This window comes from Girardinichthys multiradiatus, chromosome 21 (assembly GCF_021462225.1).
Source record: "Girardinichthys multiradiatus isolate DD_20200921_A chromosome 21, DD_fGirMul_XY1, whole genome shotgun sequence".
Lineage (NCBI taxonomy): Eukaryota > Metazoa > Chordata > Actinopteri > Cyprinodontiformes > Goodeidae > Girardinichthys > Girardinichthys multiradiatus.
Genome location: NC_061813.1, coordinates 16,457,003 through 16,474,811, shown reverse-complemented (window position 1 = coordinate 16,474,811; position 17,809 = coordinate 16,457,003). Strand labels below are relative to the sequence as shown.

General features: G+C 39.2%; 1 long non-coding RNA gene across 1 annotated transcript in view; it reads right to left on the bottom strand.

Annotated features, from left to right (window-relative positions):
* Nucleotides 1-11,876, bottom strand: part of LOC124857625 — a 28,900-nt gene extending 17,024 nt beyond the window's left edge. The window contains exon 1 of the long non-coding RNA XR_007035639.1: nt 11,571-11,876. This is a non-coding gene — a long non-coding RNA (uncharacterized LOC124857625). The remainder of the gene's footprint in view (nt 1-11,570) is intronic.
* Between the last annotated feature and the right edge of the window lie 5,933 nt (nt 11,877-17,809).

The window sequence follows — 17,809 nt, the reverse complement described above, 5'->3', positions numbered from 1 at the left end:
ACTCTGATCTAAACCTAGAGGAGATGGGTAATATAACTGGAAATCAACCTAGTGAAGTTCGTAGTCCAGCTTCAAACCATTCAAAGGCTGACTCTGACTTTGGAAGAGACCACAGAATATATATAACAGAAACTACAGTCACTGATTCCAGTGTATCTATTTGCAATTTGCAAATAGACAAACAAGGAAGCTGGGACTGCTTTATTTCCTGTTTTTAATGAACCTTTTGTTCAAACAGAATTGTTAATGAAACCAAGACAAAGGCTTCAGAGATCAGGAGCATAGAAAGCCAATGAATATAAGAAAACAGTAGCAACACCAGGGAGTATTAAGAAAAGCCCAGATCATAATCATAATCTCATTCCAAACCACAAGAATCTGTATTGAGAAAACCAAACTGAACAGAGGAGCAGAGCCTGCTGTTGGCACAGCTCATAAAGAAAAAGAGAGCAGTGTCAAAGTTGCGAACATGGAGGAAGTGCATTGCTGAGCAGATCAGTGCGTCATTCCATCTGCTTTCACACACCAGCGTAACATGTGAGAAGCACTGATAGCTGCTGCAATCAGAAGCCACAGAGGAGATTGAAGCAAACAAGTGAGCTTCTCTGCAGAGAGGTGACCATTTAGGCTTAGGCTACTGATATCATGTACAATACAGCAAATACATATCTCATTTACATCTTCCTTCTATGTATATGGTGTTTAGATCATTGTACTTTATCTTATCTAGAGTTTGTATTCATATTCTTTTCCCAGACTTTTTCCAATTTTCAAAGGTTTCTATTTGAAAGCATTTCATAGTGTGTAAATAATATTTAAATTCTCCTGTCCTATATTGTTTGCAATTTTCTTCACTTTACATTTGTTATTAATTTTTATCTATTATGTATTGATCCTTCCTATTACCTTATTAGAGGTTCACCTTTAATCTGCCCTGCTGCTGAAACGGTTGAATTTCCCTCTGGAGGACGATAAGGTAAATCTTATCTCGTTATTAATAATTGTATGATTATTTCAGAAGTTTGTGTACATTTACTCAACCGTCACATGGGGGGATGCTTACGAGATTGAGCTGTTAGCATTTTATTATTTCACTGTTGTTCATTCTCTGTCTTTCCGCCATTTTTACTGCTTAAGATACGTTTCGACTCACTAAAAGTCCTCCTCACTACTCTTAACATTTCCTTACGTTAGGAGATCTCTTGAGGCCTAAGATGCTTCATCAATAACTTTTATCTTACTGAGGGAAAATTCTAAGAAATATCTTAGAATTCAAGAAATTCTAAGATTTTTCTTAGAATAACGTCACTAGGAGCTACTTTTAGTCTTTGGATTCTTTGTGAATACGGGCCCTGGTCTTTATAGAAGAGCGGCTACAAAGAAAGAAACAGCTTAAAGACATGCCACAAGAAATGAAGCAAATATATGTAAAAGGTTGCTCAGATCAGGTGAGATAAAAAAAAAAAAAAACCTTTTTGGACTGCATGAAAATCCTACATGTCATGCAAACTAACACTGCACATCAGCTAAACTCACCATCCCTACTATGTGGTGGTGGCATTATCATGCTGTGGGGATGCTTCCCTTAGCAGGGACAGGGAAGCTGGTCAGACTTTATTCAAAGACAGCTGGACCTACATACAATCCAATCCTAAAACGAAAACATAAAGCTAGAAATAACTTGAGTGGCGTGAAAGTTGATCATTGAGCAGGACAGGACCACTTAGTAGCCAGAGCTACAATGAAATAGTTTAAATCTTTGACAATATGGACCCTGACTGTTTCCGTCTCCTTTTGTCTTCTGTAGACCGAGTAGAAAACTGTGACACGACAAAGGCATTTCCCTCGCTGTGACTGGTGAATGATTTCACTTGCTTTAGAAAATACCCATTCATAGGGAACAGATGAAGCTGGTGAGCGACAACAGCAATTTTATCGAAGTTATGATAAACATTTTTCTATCTGTTCCAATACTCCTCTCTTTTTGCTGATTCCAAAGCAAGATGCTCAAATAGATTGTTAGTGCAAAACAATCCCAAGACAACTAAATAGCCCACAAACCTGTTTTTTTTTTTTCAAAACTTTATTCATAACCATTCATAGTTCAGTGTCAGCATTCAAAGAGAACACAATAATAGCAACAGAAATAATCAGCAGTTCAAATAACAGCTGAAAATAAAAAGAAATGCTAGGGGGCTCAGGGATCTAATAATATATTAAATGAAGTATAAATCTCCATGGTTTTAGGTGCCATTTTTATCAGTCTTTGTCTAAATATATTGCTTAGCCTCATTTTTAAAAGCTGTAAAGCAAGGTTTTCTTCCAAAGAATTTGCTACAATGTGATATTTTGAGAGTAACATTGGAAGTTCAAATAACAGCTGAAAATAAAAAGAAATCTAGGGGGCTCAGGGATCTAATAATATATTAATTGCAGTTTTCTTCCAAAGAATTTTCTACAATAAATGTGATATTTTGAGTGTAACGATAGAAGATTCATGGAGGTAGTCTGAATAATTTTTTGCATACAGTTTGCATGGAGGCCAAACCAATACTAAAACAGGTACATAACTGTTTCAGGAGATACATCACAAAAGCCACAGTTAATATCAATTTATTTCTTGAATCTAGTTTTAACATACATCTTGGTTGAAAAGATTTGATGTATAGGTTTATAGGAAATTTGTTTAATTTTGTTTGTAATCAGATATTTGGTAGAAGCCAGACCTCTTTCCATGGTATCCCATCAACAAACTTGTTCAAGTGTGGAACAACAACTGGTCAAGTTGGAATTGGTGGAGGAGTTGTTGGAATAACTGGAGGGGAAATTAATGTGGTGTGGGGACTTTAATGCTAATAGCACAATTTGGGGAAAGTGTAATGATAAAATCAGAAAAGTTACAGAAGAAGTGATAAAAACAAAAACATTGTATGTTTTAATGATGGAAGGGGAACAAGAATTAATGTCAGAACAGGAGCAGAATCAGCAATTGATTTAACGTTGGTATCAAATTTATTAGCTTGTGTATGTGAGTGAGATATTGATAAAAACACAACTATAGGTAGAGATTGTAAATGGCTACTAAATGGTTAACATCCTCCTGCTTTTGGTTTGTCCTACAGTGACACCTTATGGCCTGTTATGGTTTTATTTCTAAGTGCGCAATTTTTCTTCTTCGTGGTTTTTATGTAATGCTGCACTTCCTGTCCGTGTTACAAGCACAAGGCGGCAGATCCTGAGAGAACCAGAGGAAATCTTAAAACTAGTGCCCTTGGAAAGCAGAATGATGTATAAATATGCATGTTGTGTGTTGTTATTAGAAGGGTGATGTATTTATTCAAGAAAAGAGAGAATATTTGTTTTATTAGTCCATACAAGGAAAACTGTAAATGCTACAAAGTTAAAGAAAACAGTACATTTTGTGTTTCACACTTGTTGCAAAAAGCTTCAAAAACACTTTATTTTTATTTCATCGTGATTAATCCCTTTAAATGATTTGTACTGTATCGAACATGATCAACAATCTTGTATCTTTTCTGTTTATGCAATAGTTTTCACGGTGTTTATGGCAACCAGAGAAATATTAAATTACACCCGCTTGGAACTCCCTGCATCTGACTGTATTAATCCAAGTGGCCGCTACAGAGATTAACCCATTAAAATCAGAACAAGATTAACATTAAATATGAAGAATATAAAAATAAATAAATGGAATTGTAATAAAGCAGACTGGAACAAATATATGTTATGTCAGGATTATGATTATTGATTAATATTTATCAAGAATTATAATTTAAAATCATAATTTGAGAAAATTAATTTCTTAACCAAAAATCCTCATTTATGAATAGAAACCAGAGATGTCCTCTGCTGTTGTAATTGTGGCTCAAAGCCCTTGATAATTACAATTATTAAATTATCTGTAATAGTTGATAAGTATTACTACATTTCCCCCTAGGTTCAAAGGGTGAGATGAATCGCAGTCTTTGAAGCTACTGGGACCATTCTGTACTTAGCTGAACAATCAGAGATCCGTGGCGAAGCAAAACAAACTGTCGCTGTGTTCCTCAAAAGCCTATGATAGGCCCCGGCTGACCTGGGCAGGGCTAAACTTTCTATGTTGTTCAATGAGAAAATACAAGACAATACATTCACATCATCATTACATTCTTTTGGTCATCAGCTTTGGTAACCCCAAGACAAAGTTAAACAACAATAATAATAAAAAAAGATACAGTACATATATATGTATAGATATAAAAAAAACAAAATCATGGTTCATAGCTTATTCGTCCAACTTCCGTTAGGCACAGGAACCTGCCTGTGTCATTGGCAAAGGTGGTGCTATGAACCGTGGGGAAATGAATGTGAGGGAATCGATCCTGACTTGTAAACGCTTGACCTACCTGTATGCGGTGTGTTATCTTAACAAAACCAACGTTTAAAACAGGTTTAGGCTTAAACACATTAGTTCTTCCAAATGATGATGGTGTTTAGCATAACTCCTGTCTCTAAACTATCTAGATGCAAAAAGAAAAACTCTTGAATTGCAGTACTTAGGCTATAAGCCAGGAGTGTTTGTGGAGGTTGCAAGGTGTCTGCTTTGGTGGACTTAGGATTTTCTCTACTACGTTCAGCAGAACTAGGCCAGTAGGTATCTGTGCCTCGGTGGGACTGTCTACAGATGAACCAATCTCTCTTAAGATTTTGCATGAAATCTCTGGCAACGTGTGTGTCCATTACATCATTCTTAATCACTTCTGTGAGGGTCTGTTGTGTATGCAGAGTGTTAATGGAAAAATATTGTGCCAACTTACAGTTCAACACTGTGTCCTAGAAGGTAGTTATATTTTTAACTATTTCTGTAGAAGAAAGTTGCTAGTAATTAGTGCATGTTAGGTGCATGTTTCATGAACTCACACTATTTAAACTAGTCCTACGCACTGGTCTCTCCTTTCCCGGACATGAGACAAGCTCTGTTCTTGGGGAGGAAAGTTTGATGTAGAACTTCATCTGGTTCAGCAAAAGAGCAGCAGCTGGGATGAGGGTTTCAATCCTTTCTGACAAGCATCCAACCCACTTAATGAAGCCGCATGTCACAGTTAGGAGGAATTTGTCATCTCCTGCTAATTTTGGAGCTGGTTTGACCCAGTTGGTCTGAAGGTGGAACCAAGGTAATGTAAACCCTCTTCGCTGAAGTGGAGGTCGACTGATTGGCTGGGATGACTGAAATTGGCAGCAGATTAAGCATCCTTGGATGTAGACCTGAGTGTCCTGAGACAGAGGCCAGTACGCCATCTGTTGGAGGGTGTGGAGTGTGGCTTTGCAGCTCCTATGGCCCCCTACAGGAGAGTAATGGGCGTAGGCTAATCTGACCCCCCTTTGGTCTGTTGTAACCACGCTGAAAGCATGGGAGAACTGTTTTATGCAAATCTGGAGCACACTGGAGGTGCACACTCTGGCTGTCTTAAGGAGAGGGCGGAGCCCGTCTGCTAAGAAGAATGTGTGGCTGTGTTGTGCCTCAGTTAAAAGGGGATCCTCTTGGCAAAAGCGGTCATACAGCTCTCTACTGATTATGGTTTTTCCCAGCCAGACTGTTAGAAGCACTTCTGGTGTGAACATGGTTTCCAGGTGTACACCTTCCACCACTTTGGGGTTGTAAGTTTTCATACCTGGGTTCATTACAGAGCAATGAAATGATGCATGACTGCATCTGGGGGGAGTTTTCTGGATGGCTGTGTGCAGCTGTGTCCCAGAGGTGCCCATGACCGGCTCTGACGAGGGCCTGAGAGGTTCTTTGGGCTCCTATAAGCTGGCAACCTGGTTGGTCACAAAGGATGGTTTGCAGCTTGCACCCAGTGGTTTTGGCATTTCCACCTGGACCCAGAGGTGGTCATGGTGGCAGTCAATGAGCGGGGCCAACCTGTCCAGCAGGTCCTGGCCGACAAGGGGAAGCTCTGTGTCCAATGTGCATATGTAAATGGGGTGGACCAAAGTCATGTCTTGGAATGAAACATCCAACCACACCCGACTGGTTATATATGAGCGGTCTTGATTGTAGCTGGTGATGCTTACATCACAACCCTCAACTTGAAATGGTTTACCAAGAGTGAGCATGGCTCTACTAACCTCCTCAAACAGGGTTGAGCACATCAGGCTAATTTCTGATCCTGTATCCAGGAGTGCGTTTGACTCGACGCACCCCCCTATAGTGGTCGGACAGTATAGGCGACTGGCGTGTGTGTTGTGGGTTAGTTCGCCCAAGAATTTTAGGAAGGGGGTCCGGGGTGTTTCTCCTGACGAGGTCCCAAGGGGTTATTGAGGCTTCTCAGGTTTGCCTCCCCACCCGACCAGATAGACTGTGGTTGCCGTGGAGATGGAGTCTACGCCTAGTCATGCTGACGGGGATTTCAGATCTGGTTTACCTGGAGGGTCGGTTTCCTGTTTCAAAGGTTGTGGTGGTGTGGTGGCCTGACGCACCTCTTCTGTCACCATCTTGTGTAAGGCCTCCTCCATCTCTTTCCCCATAATCCCTTCGGCGTGTCGGTTCCACCCTTTTCCATCAGTCTTACCTTTAGGCCTCACTTGATGGTCAGGGCGTTTGCTGGACCTGGGGTTATCCGGTTTACAAGACTTTGGTTGCCGTTCATTGCCAACCCCCCGGTCCTGCTGACCGGCTGCACTCAGGGTATCAGTGCATCACACCTCATCCTCGGAGGAGGCAGTAGAGGCTGCTCAAGGTACAACAGTGGGCCCTGTGCTCCCCGGACTCGGGTCCTGGGCAGCGGTTGAGGGCGGTATGAACCACCTGAATCCCAGGGACGGCTCTCCTGTCGCCTTGTTGGAGGTGAGCAAAGGCGACAGGAGCCAAGGAGAGTGCAGCCAAGGCCACTCCCCTATCTTCCAAGGAGTGGGGAATGGCCTGGCTGCACTCAACTGTCTCCAACCTATTTTCAACTTCTGTTAGTTCACCTCTAAGGACATCCACCGTGTGCAAAGTATCAAACTGCAGTTTAACACACTGGTCAATTTCCAACATTAACCTTCGCTGATACAACAGAGTGAGCTGTCCTAACCCATCTGCGACCCGTCTGTCTTTTGGTGGGTTCTTAATGACTTAGAGCAACTCCTGAATCCTTGCTTCACATTGCTCAATGCTATAATGATTGAGACCTTTACGCTCCTCTGGGGACAACAGAATCACTGACCCAATCGCCTCTTGTGCCTGTGTTCCTATGGGGTCCTCCAACATACCCACATCTCCAGCTGCAGTCTGGGATGTTTTCTCCATCTTTGGCCCAAAATGCACAATGGCAATAGACTGACAATGCAAACAAACAAAACTGTTTAGCTATGAACCACCACTAAAATAAATTAGCAGTAACCCATTTAAATTAACCTGCTAAAGTTAATTAGCAGCAACACATACAGACCAAGCTGTTCAGTGGTGTATGATGTACTTAAAATGGGTGCACAGGTTTGGCCATTCAAACTGTGTCTTACCCTAGGCTTTACTGGAAATGATGCAGCACACAAAACAAAAATATTTTTCTCTTTAAAAAAAAAAAAATAATAAATAAATAAATAAGCAAACTAAAACATTCAAGCACTATTTCTAGCTTCAAATGAATGTTAGTGGTGCTCACTATGGATCACTTACCTTCTAGCTGGGCCAACAAAGTTAGACAATTAAGTTTATGAGTCAGACCAACATGCTTCACACAATAAAACCCAGCAAAAACGCTTACATTTTATAGCAAAAGTGGTAATGAATGATCAATAACTTCAACTTTCAGCTCAAGTTATGCCCTTTGACTATAGGTGATGGAATTATCTGCTTGTGTTAAATGAACTAAATGATTGAATCAAAGTAGGAAATTTCCTTGGTTGGAACTGCAATTCTCACTAGTGGCCACCAGATGGCACCGAGTGCAGGTCTGCAATGGGGCAAAAAAATCTGGCTGCAACTGCAACTTTACTCAATGGCCACCAGATGTTGATGTTGCTCTCTACCTGACTGGGAGAATGTTGGTCACAGCTGTAATTACACCCAACAGACACCGGAGGCAGATCAGAAACCTGTAGCAGGAATCTGGTTGCTGTGGTAACAGCTGATTGCCCCTAACAGACGCTGGAGGTAGATCTGATGCCACTTGCCTTTACAGGAATTTAATTGCTATGCTTATCAGAGCTGGTTTTGCTACACCTAATGTTTCACGCATAGCAGGGCTGGCCAGCTGGAATTTAACTTTAAGTTTCACACCACAAGCTATCCCAACTTCCACCTTGCATCCACAAAAACATCTCTCAAAGTTTATTTTACTCCTCTGCGGTAAAACTGAGCAAATTCTACTCAAGATATCCTCTAGATCACATGCACTCCTCCAAAATTTCACCAAATCTCACAAGGATATCACAATTGTTCACTCTGTGCAATAGTGATGTCTGTCCGCAGGACGCCAATTGTTGGGATTATGATTATTGATTAATTAATATTTATCAAGAATTATAATTTCAAATCATAATTTGAAAAAATGTATTTCTTAACCAAAAATCCTCATTTATGAATCAAAACCAGAGATGTCCTCTGGTGTTGTAATGGTGTCTCAAAGCCCTTGATAATTACAATTATTAAATTGTCAGTAATAGTTGATAACTATTACTAGATGTCACCGTTTAATCAACTGTTTCTGCCAAAACATGGGGAACTTTAACCTTATTTTGACTGACAAATCACTCTTGCACAAAATAAACAAACACTTTCTCTTTATCTACGTGAATATTTATTAAATCAAAAGCCCTGATACAACTCGCTCTTCCGATTCAATAATCTTCACCTAATCAAACATGCAAAGTTCTACACAAAAGGGGTAAAATATCTAACTAAGCAAAATAAAAACAGCATTGCGTGTGTATGAAATCAAACAAGCAGTAATGGCAGCTATGGCAAAAATACAAGAAGAATATTATGCTAAGCAAAGCTTTGAGTGCAACTTCCACCACCAGGCGTCAAGGGTCGTAAAACTTCCCCCAACGCTGCAAGCTCAGCGTACACAAAGAGTTATAAAACTTTTGGCGGCAACCAATAAACCATGAAGTTTAAGACAAAGGAAATGGTTGATTTTCACCATAAGGTTATTATAGCAGCTCAGCTTTACAGCGCACCTGCACTCAGGTGTTTACACAGTAAAACACAAGTTGCGAAGCTCAGCGGCTTCACAGTCCAGCAATCATCAAAATTCAATAACACTTGGCATGCAAATACACTTCGAACACATTAGACTATAAGTAGCGATTCTAAAATCGCCCTAAAATCCTACTCTATCCTGCCCAAGCTATTTTAATAGAAAAAAAAAAAAAAAAACTGACTTTACTTGGTGTAGTCTTCCTTGGAGCAGAGAAGTAGAAAAAGAAGGGGGGGGGGGGGGGGGGGGGGGGGGTAGTTTCCATGCATCCGTGGGTAACTCAGGAGAGCGGTCCATCCTCATCCTTTGGCTTCCTTGGTAGAAAGGTGAAAAATATGGACTGTCTCTAGTCGACTGGAACAAAAAAAAACAAAGGGTGAACATTTCTTCTCCTTGAAACCTCCGTGGTTTTTTGGTTACGTGTTAAATCCATATCTTCAATCGGTAAAGTTGAAACTTACAAGCCTTCTTATTCTTGTAAGCTTAATTCGCTTAGTTTTCTGGCCAATGGGAGAATGAATGAAAGTCCATGTGGGATTTCTTCTCCAGAGTGCTGCGCCCCAGATGCTGATCCGGTATCCAACTTAGAAGCAATGGTGGGCGGTCTCAGAGTATGTTATATAGCCCACTGTGACATCAGAGCTGCGACGCCTCCGTCCTCTCAGCCACGGTGCCCACTGGGATTTGTAGTAGCAGACTATGGGGTACAAAATGGCCGATGACGCTGAACAGCATAGTGGCGTCCAGCAACGTACAAATGGTCCAATATTCAGCAAACAAATGGTCCAACAACAAGATATTTGAGTGAAAACAATCTAGGAAAATAGACATGACAATGGATGTAAATAATATAAATGAATGTGTTTGTAAAACAATTATAGAAGCTGCAGAAAATTCAATGAAGAAAGGAGGAAGACAGTGTGAAAATCCAAGAGAATGTTACCATGGTGGACCAGTGAATGTGGAAAAGTAATAAAATTAATAAATAAAGCACTTAAAGCGCCTCAAAAAAATAAAATTCAGTGTTTTCAAAACTTCATTGAATATATAAGAAAACAACCAATGATGAGGAAAATTATCGAGAATGCGAAGAGAATATTAGAGGAACTTTTATAGTACGGTAGGTAGAGAAACAAAAATTGATAAGATATGGAAAACAATGAAAAGAATGAATGGTATTAAGGATGAATATGGATTCCCAATATTAAAAATAGATAACACAACTATAATAAAATATTAAGAAAAAGCTGAATTACTAGCTAAAACATTTGGTAAAATTCATAGGTCAGGTAACATTCGTGATGAGGGAAGGAAAGGGAGGGAAGCCACAAAACTGAAGTTCAAAGATTTACGACAGAACACTGAAGGAACAAATAACTAAAAGAATGAACCATTTACAACAGCAGAACTGAACTCTGTACTCAGGAAAACAAAGAACACATCACCTGGTAAAGATCAGGTCTGGTCCACAATGATGCAACATTTCAGTGAAACATCTAAAGACATCATATTAGAGCTTTATTATAAAGTCTTGGAGGAGGGGGAGCTGCTGCAGAGCTGGAAGGAGTTAATCATTAATACCAATAGCTAAACCAGGAAAAGACAACACAAAACCAGAAAATTATAGACCCATTGCAATAACATCAAATATATGTAAAATAATTGAACAAATTATTAATAATAGATTAACATATTATTTGAATATTTGATGAGTCTCACTACTTTGTTTACATCCATTCTTAACATTAATCACAAACCAGCTGCGCCCATAACGGCAGGCTTGTTAACTGCATCTCAGGCCAGCCTTTAGAATGTAGCTTTATATTGTCAGAAATTGCTAAATAAATTAAAATAAACCACATACTGTGAGCCACAGTCCCAAGTCATTAAGTCAAACACTTTTTATAAAAGAACATAGAAAGTTCCTCACAAGTAAAATTAATATAAATCTTTAACACGGGATACCTCTACTCACTTGCCAAGGGTGCAAAACATGTATCTGCATCCATGTAAAGTGAGTCTCTCACAGCTGGAATGCAGCTAGCTGGGGTCAGTATGGGAGCTAAAATACCACATGTATGCAAATGTTTGCATCCGTCTCAAAACAAACATATTAGACCCTGCAGCATAACTGACAGACACCATCGGACTTTCAAAAAGAAAAGGCTAAATAAATTACTTCAACTCACAAGCTGGATCAGAACCTGCTACTGCCTTCTGCAGTGTTTGATGAACTCTCATTATACAGATTACTGGGTTCACCCTGGTAAACATGTTACCAGGCAGAATGCTCAGACACTGATAATTTAAAGAGACACAGCAGTGGTTCATTACACTACAAGCAGAAACAAGTAACTTGAAACATTATTAGCAGGGCAAACTAACCATCCTTTGATGCTGCATTCACTGGTAATCAGAAAAGGCAGGTGCATTTGCTGACCACATCTTGGGGCACTGCAGGCAGGTTGTAGACAGGAGCGAGAGAGAGAGAAGCCTGGTGGTTGCTGGGATAATGGGAGCTGTGATCTGAGAGGTTATTAAGCTGATGAGCTTGAGCAGAGTGCTTTGTTTCTTCAAGGAGGTGAAGGAACCAAGGGGAATTCAGAAGAGAACCTTGAAGAAAAGAGAGCCAGGTTAGAACAAAACCTGGTAGAACTAGGGAACTAAATAAAGCAGTGCACAGAAGGCTACCGGTAGCCCGTGGTTAACCTGTGACCTGCAGCCAGCTCCATTTAAGCTCCAGCGCTGAGACCGTTGAAGCTGATTTGATGCAGGTGTGCATGAAACTCAGCAGTTCTGTAATACCCTGCAGCACCAGGAGAGGGAGGAAGAGAGCACACAGACAAAAGCCACTAGATTTCTGACAAACCTGCATTCTTTGTTGTAAAGCACAAGGCATAAACAGCTTAGAAGCAGTCTGAAACGAGTTATTGCTTTTTAAACAGGCTTCCTTTTGATTGTACCTCCTAATTGTTTCTTGGCTCTTTGAAATTACAAGGGATGCCTAAATAAAAGGGTTGAAATGAGTTTTGCGCTAAGATGAGATATTCAGAGGACTGAAAGTAAGATCGTGATCCTCTCAGCAGGTTTGAAGTTGAGGTTAAATGTCCTTGATTTTGTAGAAATTACCCCTCAGCAGGTTTCTCAGCAGGTCTGCTGTAAAAGAGTTGGTGAGGCAACTTTCAATATAAAAAGAAGTTTGTTCACAACTTATAAATTCAGCATTTGTATTCACTTCTTTTGATTTCTCAGAATTTGAAAAGGGATAAACTTCAAGAGGCTTGGATTTTATTTTATTAACGTGAAAATTAAACAAGTCTTTATTTGAACAAATGAACATTTAAATGTCACATAAGGTACAGAAGAATTAAAAAGAAGAACTACTTTCTTCTAGCTTAGTTTTTGAGAGCTGATCTGTCTTAAAGGTTTACAAATATGTGTCCCACTATTTTGAGTTTTAAAATATAGACATACTTGCTTAAACCTTTAAAGCTTGTTATTTTACAAGTGGCCCCACCTCTGAGTTGGAGGAAAAAATAGGAGAGAAGCTGAATCAGAAGAGAAATGAAATTGTTACCAAAGAAAGTGGTCAACTTCTTTACTTTAAACATGGTAAACTGGCAACAAATATAAAAACACATATTTTCTGAGCTTCAGCAAAATAAATACGTCCTTATCTGTAGTTCTGCGTCATTTAAAATTATGTTAAACTCAGTGGACCTCAAAAATGGGAAGGCAAACCTTCCTAGTAAGAAAGAAAACATTTGCAACAATGTTGTTTACCTAATATGTTATTTTAAATACAGTTAATTTTCTTTGAAAAGAGAACTCATGCATTGTCTTTTACATCATGTTTACAAAACATGAATAATTACTGTTCATCATCAGTGTGGTACAATGCCTCATGATGCATTCACTGTACCACAGAAACAGGAACTGAAGATATTACTAGAAGCAGCAAATAAGTTATACAGTTCACGTAATTCATTTTATTATATAGTTATAGTCTTAGTAAAAAGACAGTACACACGCTTTCGGTCTGCAAGTTTTACATATCAGAACATAACAGACATGATCTGGTTGTGAAATTATTTACATCCACCCTGAAGTGTAGAAAGAACACAACAGATTTACTTTGACTATTTAAAAAAAAAAAAAAACAAATGCAGAATTGAAAAGCTGTGCATGAGAAACTAAGTACACCCTATGATTCAACAGCCTGGTTCTGTTGGCTTGTGGTATTTGTACTTATGTGCTGCATTTAGTTTTGGCTTTACAGTGGTTCTGCGCATTATGACCAAAATGTGCTGTTTTGGTTTCTTCAGACGAGTTTATGATTTGCTAGGTTTTTGCAAGGTGCCAAGGCTGTGTGGTTGTACAACGAGCCCAAATCATCACCACTCCCCCACCATGCTGAAAAGTTGATATGAGGCATTTGTTCTTTTTTCATATTTGGCCGTGCAACGGTGCTGTGACCAAAATTTTCTACCTTGCTCTAATGTTTCTAATCCATGGGATTTCAGACGAGAGTCACAAACATTAACATTTGACATACTAACTAAGGCTTGTAGAATCTGAGACGAATTGGATTTTTTGGTAGTTTCCTACTTCTTTTGGGGTAAATTTGTGGGGACGTTCACTCCTGAGAAGATAATTGTCTTAGTAATTTTCATCTTGTAGACCTGAGAGATCCTTATGGTTCATACTTAAGAGGCAACTCAGAAGTGTAGTTCATCCCAATACCATTTATTGCTTTATAGACCAATAACAGGATTTCACAATCTATTATTTGATAAACAGGGAGCCAGTGCAGTGAATGAAGCACTGGTGTGATATAATCTATTTTCCTGGTGTTGGTTAGGATTCTGGCAGCATTTTGGATTAGCTGCAGCTGCCTGATTGATTCTTTTCACAGAGACATGTAAAGACACTGTTGCAGTGTTGGACATTTAATGTGTTATAAATTGTTATATGTCCTTGTGATTACCTGCCTTTTCACAATTTTTTTAGAGTATTTGACCCCTATAAAAGCTCCTATATGAGGCACCTCCAGATGTTTACACATGCAGCACTTAAGACAAAAATGACATTTGAAGATCACAAAACCAAAGGACACATTTCTCATAAGTCAGCAGCTTTAACATTCAACATAACAAACAAAATGTTACAAAGATCGCCCTCATATCATTAGCTAGGGGGGCTGCTGAGGGTGGACTCATAAGATTATTCACACAACAGCAAAGATCCAATGTTTTCTTTTTTTTTTACGTGAGCAGTTAGACTTGAGGGCATAGAAATGAACACACTTAGCTGGACATTTCTGTTTAAAATATCCTTTTTTAGTCATCTTATGTAATATTCAAATCTTTCTGAGACAAATTTACAAAACAAAGGCTTGAAACATTTCACTCCATGTGTAATTAATCTATATACTATATGATTTTCACTTTCTGAAAGGAGTAACAGGAAGTATTGATCTTTTCAATGATAACCACATTTTTTGAGATGTACAGAAGTATAATGACTTTGGCCAAAAAGATAAAAATGTTGTTGTTTCTCTATTAGATGTAAAGCAGGAGTTCTGGCATGTTTTAGAGAACAAGACAGATGTTTAATGGAATTACTGTCTTACTGCTGATGATCTGGATGCAGCATGTTGTCATCCAGACAAACAAAGTGATCTTCATGGAGTCCAGATTTGATAACTGGTAAAAACACAATAGCTACAAAAACTGCAAAGAGGCATTGGACTATAGAAAAACTTAAGCCTAATATAAAAAAAAAGTGGAAAATAATTTACTTTCCAAGCTATGACACTGGAGATTAAATCTGAATGAGGAAGTGTTAACTTCCCAAAGAAGTAAAAGGAAGAAGATAAAGTGCAGTGATCTGTGTACTTACTGTGACGATATCAGCCCATGCAGCAGATTTGGGCTTTCTGTTAGAAGGGTTCATGTATGCATCAAGTCTTTACGGTCATTTCTGATGGCAAAAACAAAATTTGCATCAGTTCCCTTCCCACTTGTTCCACTAAATCTCTTTCAAAGTTTACAAATATGAGCCATGATTATCACATGAAGCAGGCTTTGATTCCAGACTATCGGCTACCTGAGACAAACCCTTGAGGAAACACATTACATATATAGCAGATTAGCTGGTTTTGAGTAACTGATGTGTCACCTCTCTGCAGCTGCAAATATTACCTAGTTTTGGTTTATCATTCATACGCATACACTGGAGACAGCCTTAAAGGGGGCGTATGCTTTTAAATTCTTCCTTTTCACATTTAAATCATTTAGTTGTGGTTTACAGTGGGGAGAACAAGTATTTGATACACTGCTGATTTGCAGGTTTTCTCACTTGCAAAGCCTGTAGATGTCTTTAATTTTTATCACAGGTACTCTACAACTGTGAGTGGCAGAATTTAAAACAAAAATCCAGAAAATCACATTGTGTGATTTTTAAGTAATTAATTTCCATTTTATTGCATGACATAAGCATTTGATACATCAGACAAACAAAATGTAATATTTAGTACAGAAACCTTTGTTTGCAATTACTGTAATGAATTGAGGGTGTTTGGTTTTTGGTTGCAGGTTTTTCCTCTTATGTTTCTCACAGTTGAGTTTTGAAACCTGCTTCTGTTTATTGTTTTAGAGGTGGTGCTATGTTTTGGTTTATCCTGATTGTTGTATTCTGTTCATATTGCTTTCTGGATTATGTTCTGTGATTGCTATGTATCTTAGGTTTGATTATGTCCTGTCCCCTTTACAGAAAATCATCCCCAAAGAATGATGTTTCCACCTCCATGCCTCATGGTAGGAATGGTGTTCTTGGGGTTGTTGTCATTATTCTTCTGCCTCCAAACACGGAGAGTGGAGTTTAGAAACGAAAAGCTATATTTTTGTCTCATCACATCACAGACCACATGACCTTCTCCCATTCCTCCTCTAGATCATCCAGATGGTCACTGGCAATCTCCAGATGGGCCTGGACATGTGCTGGCTTGAGCAGGGGGACCTTGCGTGCACTGCTGGATTTTAATGGTGGCGTAGTGTGTTACTAATGGTCTTCTTTGAGACTGTGGTCCCAGCTCTCTTCAGGTCATTGACTAGGTCCTGCCATGTAGTTCTGGGCTGATCCATCACCTTGCTCATGATAATTGATGCTCCACGAGGTGAAATCTTGCATGGAGCCCCAGACCGAGGGAGATTAACCATCATCATGAACTTTTCCATTTCTTTATAATTGCACCAACAGTTGTTGCCTTCTCATCAAGCTGCATCGGGTATTTTCCTGTTGTCCATCCCAGCCTTGTGCAGGTCTACTATTATGTCCCAGATGTCCTTACACAGCTCTCTGGTCTTGGTCATTGTTGAGAGGTTGGAGTTTGTTTGAGTATGTGGACAGGTGTCTTTCATACAGATAACGGGTTCAAAAAGGAGCATTTAATACAGGTAATGAGTAGAGAACAGGAGGGCTTCTTAAAGAACTAGCAGGCCTTAGAGAACCGGGATTCGTACTGGTGGTAAGGTGATCAAATACTTATGTCATGCAATAAAATGCAAATTAATTACATAAAAATCACACAATGTGATTTTTTTGTGATAATTTGCATTAATTTGATTTTTGTTTTAGATTCCGTCACTCACAGTTGAAGAATACCTACGATAAAAAAAAAAAAACTTCTACATGCTTTCAAGTGGGAAAACAAGCAAAATCAACAGTATCAAATACTTGTTCTCCTCACTGTATATCAAGTTGAACTGCAGTGCTTTGGTCTGAACTCCTTGTTATTGTAGCTTCACAGGCTCCTCTTTTATGCCTGTTCTAAGGTGCATCTGAGAGCAACTCGTTTTGTGGCCATCTCTTCAAACGCTACTGAGGCACTTCGCACCCCGCCCCCAAGTGGTCAAGGTGCGCACCACTTTGACCGGGCTGGCCATTTTTGTAGTTTAATAACCATTATCCAGTGGCAAAGAAACTGGGAAAAGCAGTGCAATACTGTTTATGTAATAATACTATTAAAAAACATGGAGTACGGTTCTGTCCTCACAAGGAGCTAAAAGCAGCACACAGCATTAACATAAGCTGAAGGCACGAAGCTACTGCTATCAAAACACTGGCCAGGACATCATTTCAACACACAATGAATTCATGTCTAAAATAATGTTTTTTGTTATTTTAGCATTATTTGCAGCTTACTGCTTTGCTGCGTCCATCGTTACCATGGACAGAAGGAACTGACCATTTAATCAGATGAAGTCTTCTAACAAATATTTCTTGATACTGGCGGAGGTTGCTGAAGGCACTCGTCTTTGAAGTGGGGAAATAGGAATTTCCCCATTAATGTGGGAACTTTTCCATGGCAAATAAAATTAAATAAACCAGGCACTTCGAAGGGGTTCTGATTCTGGAGGACAATGTAATGAATTGCGTGGGTTAATACCCCCAACAACCAAACCGAACCTATCCTCTTTCAGCATAGGCATACTTGAGCTTGTACTACAAAATCACAGTGAGAAAAAAATATGGTGGATATTCAAAATTGATTAGCTGGAAGTTCTTGACTGTAGCTGTTCTGCAGCAAATATAACAGTTGAAAAAATGTAACAGATAGAGGA